Source organism: Dreissena polymorpha, chromosome 6 (assembly GCF_020536995.1).
Source record: "Dreissena polymorpha isolate Duluth1 chromosome 6, UMN_Dpol_1.0, whole genome shotgun sequence".
NCBI lineage: Eukaryota > Metazoa > Mollusca > Bivalvia > Myida > Dreissenidae > Dreissena > Dreissena polymorpha.
In genome coordinates this window covers 55629745-55645873 of record NC_068360.1, presented here as the reverse complement: position 1 = coordinate 55645873, position 16129 = coordinate 55629745, and the positions used below count along the sequence as shown (strand labels likewise).

The 16129-nt window shown below is 32.9% G+C and overlaps 1 long non-coding RNA gene across 1 annotated transcript; it reads left to right on the top strand.

The window, feature by feature from the left end:
* The first annotated feature begins 8861 nt into the window (after positions 1-8861).
* LOC127834685 (uncharacterized) lies at positions 8862-11858 on the top strand. The gene is made up of 4 exons (XR_008028054.1): positions 8862-9050; positions 9443-9529; positions 10639-10812; positions 11592-11858. It is a non-coding gene; the product is annotated as an uncharacterized LOC127834685 (long non-coding RNA).
* Positions 11859-16129: the final 4271 nt, after the last annotated feature.

The following is a 16129-nucleotide window of genomic DNA, read 5'->3' as shown; positions in this document are numbered from 1 at the left end:
GTTTATAGGCAGTTAAATAAAAATAATAATCAATATATCAGGTGAACAAAAATGGAAATTTTTAATACAATACCAGGTCTTAGAATTGCCCAGCCCAATATAATTATTTGTCAATGTGTGTAACTGAAGTCTTTGTTTATCTATTTTGACACTTTGATAAAGCCTTGTCAGGGGTGTGAATGCTTGATAATAATACCCATTAATAGCACGCTTCCAACCAGATAAAACGTAATTTCTTTAATTAAGGTTTTCTTATCAATTAAACCATAATATTCAATTAATTATCCCATCTTACCTGAATAAATAAGTAATTGTCATAATTAGTTGCAATAATCCAACTCCCAGCTATTGACCCTCCGGGTCCTGGGAGTTGCAACTGGTTTCACGATTTACCATAGCAAAATCACCGCCTAAAATCCCGGCGGTCATTTATTGGTAAAAATAGAAACATTAACTATTTTCTGGCATGAATTAACACAAATAGATCGTCAATATATCTATAATGAGCAAATTAAGATAACTTACATGATATGGTGTGCTCGCAGAAGAAAGATTTTAAACAAAGTTTCAAACACGTAAATCGTAAATGTAAATGTCAACTTGTTTGCATATGGAACAGTTTTTATTAACCAAAAGAAAAATTAAAGCAACGCACGCGGTGTGTTTACAACAACATGTACCTGTAACCAATAAACGGTTTACCTATGCTTTTCTCCGAACATACAATTTATGTTTTTAAGAAAGGTTATTTTCAAATATTAAATATTTGTTTTAAATGGACAGAAATTGTATATATAATTTGTTCAAATTTTACTTAATACTTATGTTAATTGTATATGAATAGCGGTCAGATCTGCCGTAAGGGAATTATAATACAACATCTACAGCAGCAACATGTATTAGCTCTAAAGCATACTATTGCTTTTAGCCATATACAAAATAGAAAATAACAAAAGTGTAATGCATGGATTATGATTTCCCCATGCGATTTTAGCCCAGCGGGCTAAAATGCGTGCACTTGAAATTCTCACAAGCGCTTGCTGTCTGCATTCGGCCAATGTTCAATCAAAACATGCACGCTCTTATCAGCGGTGTGTGCATAAGGGGCTTAGATAACATGTATGAACGATTTACGGGTCGTTCGTGGGGATCAATTATGGTGTTTGTCCCCTAATAATGGCCGATAATGATCTATTATTTCCAGTACATGTGGAGTAAGAGCAATTAAAGATATGCTCAAATTGTTTGTTTGTTCTATTTTAATAGTTAAAACCTATTTATTGTAGCTTGATTGCATTGAAAGCCGTAGGCTTATATAAACGCTCTCGAGTCCATTTCCTGGGACTAGAACCGGTACTTGGTGTATTTTGGGGGAGATCAAAGGAACGCTCACAGTGGGGTTTTAACCCTTGACTTCGCGATCTCTAGGCGGACACCATATCCACTAATCAACAGCGATCTTTTTAATATTTTATTTTTTTACGACTATTGCAGAAAATAAAAAGTATTAAGAAATTGCTTCAAAAACAAACCGTTACTGATGTGTGTTGCGGTTGTGCGTTATTTAAGTTATAAATACAATTAATTGGAATCAAACGTCTTATTTGATTGCTCTCGACCATTTACAGTAGCATTACTACTCAAAATCATAGAACATCATTATATTGTTCGTAAAATAAACTTAACCAATTAAAAATCAGTGTTCTTTATGGCAATTGTCGAAATTTAAACGCCAGATGTGGACTGGTAAAATAGATGTTTGTAGATACAACATGCTCGTTTTCATTATTGTTTTGCATATCTATTCATACGACACATGGGCACTTAAATGGTGTTCGTGTGTCGTATGAATAGATATATTCGCGGGAATTAATTGTGGCCACAAACAAATAAACACGAGCATTTTGTATCTACAAAAAACTATGTAATCATATCACATCTAGCGTTGAAATTTTGGATATTGCTATAGGGAACACTGATTGTTAAGGTGTTAACTTTATTTTACGAAAACCTTAACGAAATTTTCGTTGATTTTGAGCGTTATAGAGACTTTAAAATGTGTTCAAATTATTATCTTAACGGCGACTATAGCTTAACAGTACCAATAATTAATATATTCAGATCCAATAGATATATAGTTTCCTTCATATTAACGAAATTCGCTATATACCTGCAACAGATTTTTCTTTAGTCTTTGTCCATGACAGAATACAATTTAATAAACGACCAGTAGTTGGAAGCAAGATTTTCCATGGGTCACAGAAAGTTTTTCAATATTTTTTTTGCTTTCTGTTTATTTTGGTTGTTATTTAATATTATAATATATGACTTGAATGAAATGAACTGAGGACAAATACATAAATATTAAAAGAAATGTTGTGATTTGGTAGCTCCAAAGTAGTGTGGATTTTTATTTATAACATTTAGAAAGTATATACAGAATTCGACACCAACCGCCTGCCGCAGTGCCTGACCAAATTCCTGGGGAAATGCCAGTATATATATATATATTATTCGCTTGTTATTCTTGTTTGTTTATCATAACATTTAAATCAGTGACAATAATCAAATGAAAAATCTCTCCAAAACACCAACACATCCGCATTTTGCACAACTCGAACAACGCTGACAAAGATCACACTCACATACAGAACAATTCTTTAAAACGCAACCTTCCCTAACGCATACCACACTTTCACGCCTAAATACGCCTGTTTATACAATGCCGTATCTAAAAGCACGGACTCTGCCACTTATCCGATCGCAGCGAGAATACAGTAAAAAGAATGTGTCATAATTCAAACTACACTGTTATGCGGCGCAATACAATTTCAACTGCTACCACAAGACATCGTCAAATACTACAGTTAAAACAATTTGTGCAGTGTAACCTTTTCTTTTGCTTTGCTCAAATCGACAATTCACAACTTCCGCCATGAACGATTTGTTATCAAGTTTATGTTTTGAGCATTTCTCAACCAAAATACACGCAAATTGATGTCGATTGCAACAGGTATTGTGTTTGTAGCAATGTATTAGGTTGATTTAACTCGATTTTATGTACATATGTGAGACATTATTTTTTTACATAGAATTTAATTTTACCAAGAAGAACTATGAGCTGTCCGTATGTACTCATAAAAGCTCACAGCATTCAAGAAGAACTATTGTCATAATGTAAAATTCTAAGAATTAAATGAAACTAATTAATCAACTTGAATATTTGACAAAGTACTTACATAATAAAATAGTAGTTAACCTAATAATATTATTTTAATCCAATGCACAAATATTATAAATACAAAATACTTAATTTGTTTCAATTTTATATGTTGTAACACAGTTTATTGAAAAAAAACATTGGTTTGATTGCATTTGACAAAAGACACTGACTATGTCATCTTTCATTTACATACTACATTTATTATCTTCACATCAAAATTGTGTTACCAAGTCAAAATTATAACCCCAAACATCTGTTCACAACTTATTTTAAAATATGACAAAAGCAAATGACAATACAATCTCATATAAAAATATGGGTGTGAATTGTCTTGTGGGTTGAATTGTCCAAGGAAATCAAATTCTGGAGTGAATTGTCCAGGGGATGAATTGTCTTGGGGGTGAATTGTCTGACACCCTTTCCACCACCCACCTTATTTTTAATAAAAAATTGAGAAATTTTACCCATTTCCTGGCATGCAAAGTACATTCAAACAGAATGCAATTCTAGTTTTGGCTACATTACTCATAAATTTCAACCATTTGCTGTGTTTATTTACCTAGAAGTCTTTAGATTTTTCACAATTTACCTTCAAAGTTCTGTTTCTGCAGCGTAAAATATTGACCTTCGCCAAAAGTGAAAACCTCCTTTTTGAAGATCCAAAATATTCTTGCAAGGGAGCTGTCGCTAGTTTCAATGTTTTTTTACAATATTTTGAGACATTCTTTCTTAAACCTAACACAAGAAATACCTTTTATAAATTCCTAATCGATTTTTAAAGACCATAGGTTACCCATATCCTAAAGATATGTTATTTTCCCCCCTTTCACTGATTATGTGCCCGGTACGACTAAAGTGCGTATATTACTCATATTCGCGAAAGGGGCGAATATCAACAGATATCGGCTGTTTTAAAGTGGTTTTTTAACATTTTTATATGAAAATTCTTCTATGATTTAATTCTTCCTGATGTATTTATTCCGTTAAGATCGAGTGACCATTTAAGTGGTTTTTCGTGACATTTGTGAAATGTCTATGTAGTCTTTGTAGAGCTCTTTTTCAGCGTTCATGTTTTGTTTTAGTTAATTATTTGTATTCTAATTTCTAATTTCTATTTAATTGTTATACATTTTATATAAGCTTATATTTTTTACTTTTTTAATAAGCTATGAAAGATTTTGAAATGTTCATACGTAAGTATGTTAAAGCGATATTATAGGAATATTACAGTTTAAAGGTGTCTATCGCAACCGTTGTTTATTTTTGGTGTTTTCACTTCATATACACTTATATTTGTTAATGCATCATCAACATACTAAAACAATATCGCGGAAAGAGAAAAATAATTAATTTGAATATCAACCGTAGTTTCGTTTTGACAACTGACGACACACAAGATTCGATTTACGATGTGAATCTAAATCTAGTTTTAGTGCAGATTCTTTAATACGACACAAATACACTATTTTGTTTTATGGATCATTTCGGCTTAGAGGACTGGGTGAGTCATGTAAAATATCGATTATAATATTTACTTTTTATAAACAACTGGTAGCAAGATGAGTTGCAGATAATTAGTCAGTAACCACATTTAAACTAACTCTTTTGACCTGTTATTTATGTTCAGCTCAATTCAACAGTAAAACATGCGCATAATATCACTTTGATTGTTAATTTGGAATTGTAATAATAAACCATATGCCACCTAATCGGTCAACAAAGTAACAATACCTGAAAATACCATATTCTATTTCCCACCCCTAACATTACAATAAACAGCTAATCTGTCAGTCATTCAGAGCTGATGAGGGTACTGATTATCGAGGGGTAGATAAGGCTATTACTGATAGGGGTTGCCTAGAAATAAGGCTGTAGTATGGAATAATTAAATACATATTTTAATTTGTCATGCTTTACAATTTATTATTTAATTAATTAATGTAGAACCGTAACTCATGTTCAAGTTTGCATAATGATGGGCAATTTTATTAAATTATTAATTAAATACACATTCTATTCTGTAAAATCGTATTATGACTGATTATTATTGTAAAATTAATAATCTTTTCGTACAAAAATGTTTAAATGCATGTAGGAATTATAATCATATATACGCGGTTTATATGATACTAAGCTATACGTATTTGTACTCACATTAACATTATTGTTATACGTTTTTTACATATAATTGTGTGCGCACATAGGTAACGGGATCTTCATTTATAGTTTTATGAAAAATTATTAAATTCTTAATAATTCATAGTTCTATCAGTCTTAATGTCCTATTCATTAAATTACAATATTAGTGTACACATTGTAAAGCTTTGATAATGTGTGTAAATATTGAAATAAATATTAAAATAAAAGTATATAGATGTATGTCTACTTGTGTACATATTGTAAAGCTTTGATACTGTATGTAAATATTGAAATAAATATTAAAATAAAAGTAGATCGATGAATGTCTACTTGTGTACATGATAAAGCTTTGATAATGTGTGTTAATATTTTAATTAAAATTAAAATAATAGTATAAAAAATATATTTTCAAAAGTACTTTTACTGTCTGTTATAATGTGCCGATAATGTAACCTGGTGTAAACACTATTTGTTAAAGAAATGTGTTATTTTGTGAAAATATTGCAATAAAAAGTATTGAACTAAATTCTGAAAGCATTTCTCATTTGTGTTAATGCATAAATAACTCATTTAGAACCCATTAACACATAGATATTTTCACTACCGTGCTAGTTGACTTAGGTACGAGTTGACTTCCGTGCGAGTTGACCAAACAACGTGCGAGTTGACTACCGTGCGAGTTGACTTAGGTACGAGTTGACTGTTAAACCTTGTATTGTGGAGTCGTCGTGGTTATATTGTTGGTCGTGTGTAGCCTAAAAACAATGTTCATATTCGCGAACATGACTTTAGAGTTCGAAACATGATAATGGCTAGAAAATTGCTCTATTTATGTTAACAGTCTTAATTATAGTTTACATTAAACTGTAATTTGTTGATAAAAACATTGCAGAAAAAGCATCAATATTTCCAATATTCGATCATATTCGCTCGTTTCGTTCACATTTGCGAATATGAGTCATATACGCACTATAGACGGACCCAAAATTTCGAGCAAAAAACTTCAAAAACTGTTAAACGGGAATAAACAACACAATAATACAATTCCGAATGACAATAAGTATGTTTCCAATTTTATTGTCTTTCTGGATTGTATTTATCATCACAGTTATGGATAAAAGCAACGTTTGGATTATCAACAGGTAAATGTAATATATTTTCGAGATAAGACCCTTTATTATTTATACATTGAGTCTTTCAAAATTATGGAACGTTTTAAATTAATCTTTCCAGAAATATCAATATGTGGGTCTAATCTCTTACAAAATGACATTTTATTCAACGTAACGTACTGAGTTAAAAAAATTCAATAATTATAAATTGATTTTGACACCTAAACAAGAAAACATCAATTATTTAATAAAGTTTGGTGTCTTTTACTCTTTATACAATGGAATATATTGCAATGGGCATAAACTGTTTATTGAAGTCTGATCCCCCCTCTCCCTTCTCCGGTCAAACTCCCATTGGAGTTCTTTATAAATTGGAGTTAGACGGGGGTCTTTCGTCAAACCCCCATTGGGGTTTAATTTAAATGGGTGTTTGACGGGGTCCCCCGTGAAAACACCCCGTGAAAACACCGTTGGAGTTTAATGGATAAAGGAGATTGACAGGATCCCCGTCAAAACCCCATGGGAGAAGAAAATCTACAAACACTTTATTGTCTTATTAAAGTACATATTTCTTACAATTATAACTTAAACATGTGTATTTGTAAACATTGAAACCTGAAAACAAAGCATAATATTTAAATTACATTTTTTGTAAAATATAGGTAAAATTCTCCCGTTTGGAAAACAACTCCCGTTGGAGAATTGCAATTCTTAACGGGGGAGACAAAATCCAAGCCTAAAAGATGCAGCAGACGTAAACCTCCTCAGGTGTGAAAAAATGATGTTCAATAAATTTAAAATAATCAACAGTAGATACACTTGATTAACCACACAGCTGAGATCTACAGTACTGTAACGACACTAAATTGCACTTAAGTATGTGAATAATTTCATCATTGTTCAATTAATGGATTTTTTTCAACATTTGACCAACACAATTTTTGTTGTAGTAAATACATACAATACCAACACCAAAAAATCGATTATAAAAGTGGATAACATTCATTAAGGGGGCAGGGGATATATTTTTGCCCAAATTTCAAGTTCCGAAAGGCCGCAAACAGTCAAATCCATTTCATCAAAACAGAAAGTGACACAAGAACGCCTATTTGTGTCAGTGTCATAACATAGCGCTAAGGCAACATGCATTGAAAATACAACCAAAGACAAGGCCGGCTTCTTCACTTGTGAAACTATTGTCATTGATCTTCCCCCGGAAGCGAGACAATTCACCCCCAAGACAATTCACCCCCAGGAGACAATTCACCCCCTAGACAATTCACCCCTGCTCCCTGGACAATTTTTTTTGTTCTTTTGCTGTTTGTTTAAGATTTAGTAATTACAAATATATGTTTTCTAAGGATAATTATTTGTATTATTTTTTTATTTTTATAAAGTTCTAATAAAAGCATATTAAGATGTTCTCAGAATTTCTTTCTTTTTTTCATAAAATTACTTGCAATTGAAACATAACTGTGCTTTTTATCTATTGATGTTTTTTTTTTATTATTAACAATATCTTATTATTAACACTATCTTTTTATTGTTTTTATGTCATTAAATAATTAATTATGTGTTTTTTGTTTTATTTAAGATTGTTTTTATTCATTAAAACAGTTTATATTTGTAAAAAGTGTATACATAAATAATAATGGTATTGGATACATTATTTGGAAATAATCTAATGTTTTTTTATTTGGTAAGTTATGCAAGATTTCGAAATTTTCATAAAATTACTATATTTATTTTTAAATGGGATATATAATAATAAAATATTTGTCACATAATCAGTCAACAAAGTAACAACACCTAAAAACAACCTGTTTCACACCCAAAAAGGTATCAATAAACAGATAATCTGTCAGGCATTTGGAGCTGATGAGGGTACTGATTATCTAGTGGTAGATAAGGCTATTACTGATTGGGGTTGCTTAGAGATAAGGCTGTAGTATGGAATGAGTTAACATCCTGTATGATTGAAGTGGACTTGAATTGAGTACAATTTTTGTAAAAAGTACATTACATTTCAAAACATTTTTAAGGAGCATACTAGCGGTATTATAGTATATTTAATAAAACATGAGGTATTCGTGTATAAGTAGCATTTTAACAATTATAATATAAAATGGTGTGAATTACTGGATTTGAAATGAATACTGATACTTGCAGACTAAAATATGTTGCAATACACAACATTACAAAACACAACTTATATCACTAATCATTCAATGAGAGAAAATCCAACAATTTAATGGATAATAAGAATAAAAATAATTATGTTTTAATGAAACACTTATGTTTATAGGCAGTTAAAGGGACTGTCCAATGGATTATTTTCCTGAATTTAGAAGGCTATTATTTTGATATTAATTAATAACATTCGTTAATTTGAACCATATCCAACTCAACCTTTTGCTAAAAACTACAAAACTAAAGAGCAACAGCCAAATTGTATTACGACTTTTGCGTCTACCTTGGGAAATCCCTTTCTATTTGTATTTCGCGCTTCGTGTCACGTGATTCAGACACAAACAAACAAAATGGCGGAGGCTTCGAAATCTACAATGAGCGAACCAGTAAGAAAATATGGTTTTTTGATTTAATAAAGTATAATATATTAAGATTCCGATCTTATTTTATTTAATTCAACAAGATGAGTTTATCTGCCGTTGAATGTTTGCGGATTGTTGGTCTTTACCTTGCAATTCGACGCTAAATGTCGCTGGTTTACAAATAAGACGATAGTAGACGACTCCAATGCATGAAAATGAGAATCAATTTAACGTATTTTGATTTTATGATTTTCTCGTTTTGACTTTTGAATTTTGTGTTGTTTATTTTGCAATGTACGTTTTTCATTAACTTTAAAATTTTGCTAATAGAAGCCAGTGGATTCTTCCACAGTAAATTCGTGCCCAGATCCCAAAGCACAAATAAGTCAGTGTATTATTTAGTTTTTTTTATTTAGGCCAAAACAGAGGGAGAGATGAGAAGAAGTAAATGCGTGAGACAGCCATCTAAGAGAATGTTGTTGTATTCTCAGGACACAGATTCAGTAAGTTTATTTTAATGCTCTTGTGTGTATACTGAAACACGGTTGACTCGCTGTACTTAAGGAATATTCACTTGCGTCTTGAAAACCATCTTCATATATCAGATAAATTATTTAAAGGACAATCAAATTTAACTTTACTTTATTGGACAATTGCCTTTTTAGGACGAAAATCCTTCAAAATTAACTGCCGTAGAAACAAATCCTACACCACTGTCAGCGATTGTTGTTTATTTTTCGCCTGGTAGATTCGCGGTTAATGGGTTAAACAACACCAATATTGAATTTAACATGAATAATTAAAGCTCTGACATAACATTCAAAGTAACAATCAACAACGTATATAACAATTTAAATATATGGAATTTAAGACATGAAATAAAATAAAATGCACAGTAATTTTATAAGCACTGTCGTATTTTTTCGTTACAACAATTAACTGAAGTATAAAAATTCAAATATTGTTAAAGTCTGAGTTTTACAACATTTATTTACCAAAAATCGGTTCCAACATGTAGCGAGAGATGTTTTCTGTCAGATTTTACAAGTAGGTCACGCAGGTATGTTTATAAACAAAGTCCGGAGGGCGCTAATGAAATACCGCGAGTCAACCCGACACGCGAGTTAACCGGGTTTGAGTATACACATTTTAATTATGTGCCAGTTATTCGATAAATTCTCCCACCTGGTCAACCGGAGGGGTATAGTGAATTATGTATCTATTTGTGTCGAGCCGAACTAAGAAGAAATAATAATATCACCCTTGTCCGCTCTGTGTTGATAAATGCAGGTTTGACTATAACCCATTATGATTTACAAGTTAGAACTATTATTGTAAAGGCCTGAGAGTTGAACAGTGACCTTGGCTAAGAAAGAATAGTAGGACTTTTTGCTTTTCTTCACAATATTTAGGTCCGAAATCTGTGGATGTAGGCTGTGGTTGCAAATAACATGTAGTAAATCAAGAAATGCACTATAACTCATGTGATTAGGTCATGACATTGACATCATGATTTTGTCATTTTAGGGTTACTCTTTTTGCTATTATTTATTAGATTTTCTGCATTACCTGGTTTTTATCAAATGCATGATGTTTTATTTGTTACACTCAGGATTCAAGTCTACAGAAGAGTTAAGGAAAACGTCCTGCCAGAAAGATCCAGAAAGTTGATACATTAGCAACAATAACTAAGTGGTGCTCTTGTCACAGATGCCCACAATACCATAGAGTGGAAGATCGAATTTGCTGTGGGATGGTCCCAGAATTATGCTCAAGTCACAGAACTGTGAGTAAGATTCATGTATTATGAGTTTCTGTAACTGAATATCTTAAGTTTTGCAGCGTCATATTGTGTTAGAACAAGGACTAAGAAATGGGTCAATAATGTTCTACCATGCACACCTATTAAATATCCCATCTTAAACATTAATCCTGCAATAAAGGCAATTTTGTCATGTGGGAAAATCATTTACTGAATCATTATTGGCTTATTAAAATGAATTTCAGCTAATGCCAACAAAGATGCTAAGTTCTAAGACATTGTGTAGTTGTTTGTCATCTTGCTATTTTATTGAATGCAATTTATGTTTTTACATGAGTAAAGAAAGGATAACTCTTTTTTTGCTTAAAAATTGTAAAGTTTGCATACCATTTCAATATTTTGTACTCCATTGATCCATTGCATTGATACCATCAACACCTTTCCACCCCTTTATATGAGTCGCGTCCTTAGAAAATTGGGCATAATGCATGTGCGTAAAGTGTCGTCCCAGCTTTGCCTGTGCAGTCTGTACAGGCTAATCAGGGACGACACTTTCCGCCTTAATGGGATTTTTGCTAAAAAGAGACATTTTAACGAAAAATGTCATAAAAGCGGGAGGTGTTGCCCCTGATGAGCCTGTGTGGACTGCACAGGCTAATCTGGGACGACACTTTACGCACATGCGTTATGTCCAGTTTTCTCAGAACAAGGCTTATATAATCTAGTGTGCTGTCTCACTGACTGCTGATTGGAGTTACATTTGCAAGAAGTTTATAGTAAAATCTGTTACAATTTCTTTGTAGGAGATGACTCTATCGGTGCTGGATAGGATGACCCTCTACAGTCAGCAGCATTATCAACAAGATGTGTTTTCCTTTTATGCAGAGACACTAGAAGATGTCAATAAATCTTTCAGACATGCTGCATACAGACAATTTACCATCTTAATGCATGAGAATAACTGTCCCAGCATGTTGTGTTAAATTAATAAGGGAGAAGTTTCCTAGTCCTTAAGGCCAGTATACAGGCTTCGTACCAGGTGAAGGCCCAGTGTTCTAATAATTTTGCATATTTTTATGCCCCCCTTCGAAGAAGAGGGGGTATATAGTTTTGCACATGTCGGTCCGTCCACCAGATGGTTTCGGGATGATAACTTAAGAACGCTTAGGCCTAGGATCATGAAACTTCATAGGTACATTGATCATGACTGGCAAATAACCCCTATTGATTTTCAGGTCACTAGGTCAAAGGTCAGTGACTCGAAACAGTAAAGCGGTTTCCGGATGATAACTCAAGAATGCTTACGCCTAGGATCTTGAAACTTCATAGGTACATTGATCACGACTGGCAGATGACCCCTTTAGTTTTTCCGGTCACAAGGTCAAGGTCACAGTGACTCAAAACAATAAAATGGTTTCCAGCTGATAACTCAAGAATGCTTACGCCTTTTGATCATGAAACTTCATAGCTAAATTGATAATGACTGGCATATGACCCCTTTTGATTTTCAGGTCACTAGGTCAAGGTCATAGTGACTCGAAATAGTAAAATGGTTTCCTGATGATAACTCAAGAATAATTAGGCCTAGGATCAGGAAACTTCATAGGTACATTGATCATGACTGACAGATGACCCCTATTAATTTTCAGGTCACTATGTCAAAGGTCAAGGTCACAGTGACAAAAAACGTATTCACACAATGGCTGCCACTACAACTGACAGCCCACATGGGGGACATGCATGTTTTACAAACAGACCTTGTTGTTATTCTTTTTCATTTATCAGACATAGAACTTTTCTTAGTTTTGATTATTTTTTGTTCTGGCTCCTTTTTTGAAACATTTATATTTATGCAAATCATTTGAGTTATGCTTAATCATTTGGATTTTTCAGTTCTATGCATTTTGTTTTGAAAAATCAATTTGTGTGAAATGTGCTTGTTTATTATTAAAACTTGCACAGCAGTTTTGACATTTGTATGCTTACTTTGGTGTCATTTGAATGAAATGCCACGAGTACTCTGGATTGTAAGATGAAAGAAATAAAAGAAGCAATGACATATTTCTTAAGAATACTATGTAAATAAACTAATTGAAAATCAAAATTCATTTCTTGTATACTTATTTTATTTTCTTGTTTGAACTTAATAGTTTGATTTTTACACTTTTTAGCTCACCTGAACACAATGTGCTCATGGTAAGCTTTTGTGATCGCCTTTTGTCCGTCGTGCGGCGTCTACATTTGCCTTGTTAACACTCTACAGCCGTACAGGCCACATTTATTGCCCAATCTAAATGAAATTTGTCGAAAGATTGGTCTCAAGGATATTTTGGATGAGTTCAAAAATGGTAACGTTTGCTTGAAAAGACCGTTCATAAAAACAGTCAATAGTGTATTACCTGTTTTTATTTTAATTTTTTATATCTTTTGCTTTTATTCAATTTTAAGTTTGCATTTTGATTTTTTTATTATGCCCCCCTTCGAAGAAGAGGAGGTATGTTGTTCGCTCATGTCGGTCCGTCCGTCCACCGAATAGTTTCCGGATGATAACTCAAGAAAGCTTACGCCTAGGATCATGAAACTTCATAAGTTCATTGATCACGACTCGCAGATGACCCCTATTGATTTTCAGGTGACTAGGTCAAAGGTCAAGGTCACAGTGACAAAAAACGTATTCACACAATGGCTGCCACTACAACTGACAGCCCATATGGGGGGCATGCATGTTTTACAAACAGCCCTTGTTTATTTTTATTTTGAGTCATTTTGTTTCACACTTGATATTTGTTAGATTAGGTTTCTTAAAATACATTTCAAACATGACATATGCTAATGCATGAATAAACATTTCGAAATCAATAAAAAAGCAACAAGTTGCTGTTGAAATTTAAAACAAGGGACAAAATTGTCACAAAACCAGGTTTTCATTGTGAAAAAAAAATCTGATAAAGGGAGAAAACTCAAACTGAACTTTTGAAATGAACAAACAAAATTAACCCCCTTTGTAAGTTTGTTTTTTAAAAAAATCTATTTTTAGTCGTGGCGACCTTGACATTGGAGATATTGATGTGATTCTTTCGTGCGACACACCGTCCCATGATGGTGAACAAATTTGCCAAATGATTTTAAAATCTCACAATGAATGACATAGTTATGGCCAGGACAAGCTCATTTATGGCCATTTTTTACCTTTGAACTCAAAGTGTGACCTTGACCTTGGAGATATCGACGTAATTATTTGGCGCGACACACCGTCCAATTATGGTGAACAAATGTGCCAAATGATTTTAAAATCTGACAATGAACGACATAGTTATGGCCCGGACAAGCTTGTTCCGCCAGCCAGCCCGCCCGCATTCGCCAATCTAATAACCAGTTTTTTCCTCGGAAAACCTGGTTAAAAATAGTATCTTATTATTGTTCAACCATGTTTTGTATATTGTGTGCTTTCTTTATGTAGTAACCTGTGCAGACCGTCTACATTTTAGCTCAGCCGATTTTTTCCTATCTATTAAATTGATATACAATTGAGGTATTTTATTCAGTGTGATATGAACTTGATCCATGAAAGTTTGATTTTTTTTTTACAAATTTTGTATTATATTCATCTGGTGTCAGAACATGGATCGAACTCAATACATGCACATAGAAATGTGACAGGAGTTGAGAACTCGTTGAAGTTGGTTTGAGTGTATGATGCTGGCATTTAATTATTAAGGTGATTTGCATTTCAAATGAGTATGGCCATTAAAAAGTATTAAATGTTGATGTGTAAATAGAACACTGAGGCATATCTGGATACACTATCACATTCATAGTATCGATAATTAAAGAGGAAACTACTCTCGAGGTCAATTATAAGAGGCTTAGAGACATTGACTACAATGGTGTATTAAATACAGGTAATAAAGAAGACAATGAAAAACACATATCGATAATCAAACAAAAAACTAAACATTTTGTAAGAAAAATTGTGTTCTTTACATGTGTAACAAGAAACCGGTGTAGACTGGTGATGCTCCCCAAAAATTTTTTTTGTCACAATATTGTACTATATATTCAGATAAAAGGAAACGTCTTAAGGGGCATAACTTTGGACAAAATTATACAATGGATGGATTAAAGCTTCATTGAATTCCGGTCAGTAGTTGGGGAGAAATAGGCCGGACAAGAATTGCACTATATGTACAGTTTATAGAAAATTTCAAAGGGCCATTACTCTGTGAAAAATCATCCGACCAGAACCGGCTGATAATATGCACATCTCCTGTTGGTAGTGAAGCTTCCCATCAGGTTTCATTGAATTACTGTAATAAGTTGCTGAGAAATAGCTCGGACAAGCATTGCACTATATGTACAATGGAAAATTTCAAAGGGCCATAACTCTGTGAAAAATCATCCGACGAGAACCGGCTGATAATATGCACATCTCTTGGTAGTGAAGCTTCCCATAAAGTTTCATAGAATTCCAGTCATAAGTTGCGGAGAAAAAGCCCGGACAAGAATTGCACTATATGTACAATGAAAAATTTCAAAGGGCCATAACTCTGTGAAAAATCATCTGAAGAGAACCGGCTGATAATATGCACATCTCCTCTTGGTAGTGAAGCTTCCCATAAAGTTTAATTGAATTCCGGTCATTACTTTCTGAGAAATAGCCTGGACAAAAATTGTGCACAGACGGACACACGGACGGACAGACGAAGCGGCAACTATATGCTACCCCCAAAATAAATTTTTTGGGAGCATAAAAATGTATTGATAAAAATCGCACAAAATATAACATAAAAAAAATATTTTATGCTAGATACAATATTAAAACTTCCTAAAAAATGTAATTGCATTGTACAACCAAGAGCAATCATTATTTATAACATAATGTAAGATTGTACATTTTCAAAACACTTCTAAAATCATATTAACACTAAAGATGTGAAACTTAATAGTTATCTAACAAAGATAACTTCTGCGACAACTTCAAATGAATATCAAACACGTCTTTGGCAACAATTCATTTTTTCGCTTTTCTCAATCTAGAGACATGCTGATCTCTGAGTATTGATGTAGGTGGAGGGGTGACGGGGGCTATAGTTGACCTAATTCTTTTGGAGTCTTCAGGCAGCTGTTCATATTTGCCACTTATTCTTTTCTTGCCTATGGTGAATTCATTTATAACTTCAGTGATCAAACCGGTTATGTATGTTTTTTCACAGGCCTTGTGCTCCAATTACAAGCCGCTTTTGAGTACACTTTTTTTCTCCTGAAAGATTGTTTTATAACTGACATGATGTTTGAAAAAATGAAATGACAATTGCTAAAACAAAACAAAAGAATAAAGATC